The following is a 400-nucleotide window of genomic DNA, read 5'->3' as shown; positions in this document are numbered from 1 at the left end:
GGGGCGGTTTTGGGGTCCCTGGGGCAGGCGCAGGGGGCTGGGGGGTCCCGGGGGGGTCCCGGGGGGGCGTTTTGGGGTGAATCGGGGCGGTTTTGGGGTCCCTGGGGCAGGCGCAGGGGGCTGGGGGGTCCCGGGGGGGGTCCCGGGGGGGCGTTTTGGGGTGAATCGGGGCGGTTTTGGGGTACCTGGGGCAGGCGCAGGGGGCTGGGGGGTCCCGGGGGGGTCCGGGGGGGCGTTTTGGGGTGAATCGGGGCGGTTTTGGGGTACCTGGGGCAGGCGCAGGGGGCTGGGGGGTCCCGGGGGGGCGTTTTGGGGTGAATCGGGGCGGTTTTGGGGCACCTGGGGCAGGCGCAGGGGGCTGGGGGGTCCCGGGGGGGTCCCGGGGGGCGTTTTGGGGTGA

The sequence above is a fragment of the Apteryx mantelli genome, chromosome 39 (assembly GCF_036417845.1).
Source record: "Apteryx mantelli isolate bAptMan1 chromosome 39, bAptMan1.hap1, whole genome shotgun sequence".
Lineage (NCBI taxonomy): Eukaryota > Metazoa > Chordata > Aves > Apterygiformes > Apterygidae > Apteryx > Apteryx mantelli.
The sequence above is the reverse complement of the archived record's forward strand: the minus strand, read 5'-3'. Positions refer to the sequence as shown.